Below are 730 nucleotides of genomic sequence, written 5' to 3'. Positions count from 1 at the left end.
ATTCAGGCGTGTCCAACAGAGTGGTATGTTGATAAATTAAGTGAAACTACTCTAAGAATAAGTGCTAAGTATAAGGGGTGACAGGTTGTTGTGTCTGATGACTCTGTAAAGCAGACAAAAACCATAACTTGAGGTACATTCATAAAACATCAGCCCATTGGCATGATAAGTTCAAGTAAAAGCCTCTCCAATGAGTGAGCAAGACATACGGTACCACGGTGCGTCGGTCTCAGTACAAAGCATTTTGTGAGCCAATTTCCTCCCAATAAGCCTTTTTATCCTTCGTCCGTCTATATCATCATTTGGTCTTCTTGAGAGATTCAAGCAAAACAAGGGGCTTGCATTGTTCCTCCTTATCAAGAGAGCCAGCAGCGACTAAAAATTTAAAGACTGTAGAAATGCAGTATGTAAACGCACAGATTTCTCCAGAACTTACATACAAAAAAAAAAGCAGAACAAATTTTAAAAAAGTCCGGAAACAAATCAGCCAAGAGGTAAAACCGATTAACATTTTAAAAAAGGATGAAAAAATTGTCACAAAGGAAAAAAAAATCATTTTGAATTGTAAAGTGCAAGTATAAAAAAAAATCTTTCTACATATCATCTCAAGCCATGAGACAGGTTCAATGGTCTTTAGTGGAAAAGTGCAAGTTGAAAACAGCACGAGAAATTTAAAAAAAAAAAGAAAAAAGAATTTGATTCAAAACAGTAACAGAATAAGTCATGTGAC

The sequence above is a fragment of the Plectropomus leopardus genome, chromosome 11 (assembly GCF_008729295.1).
Source record: "Plectropomus leopardus isolate mb chromosome 11, YSFRI_Pleo_2.0, whole genome shotgun sequence".
NCBI lineage: Eukaryota > Metazoa > Chordata > Actinopteri > Perciformes > Serranidae > Plectropomus > Plectropomus leopardus.
Note: the sequence above shows the minus strand (reverse complement) of the source record.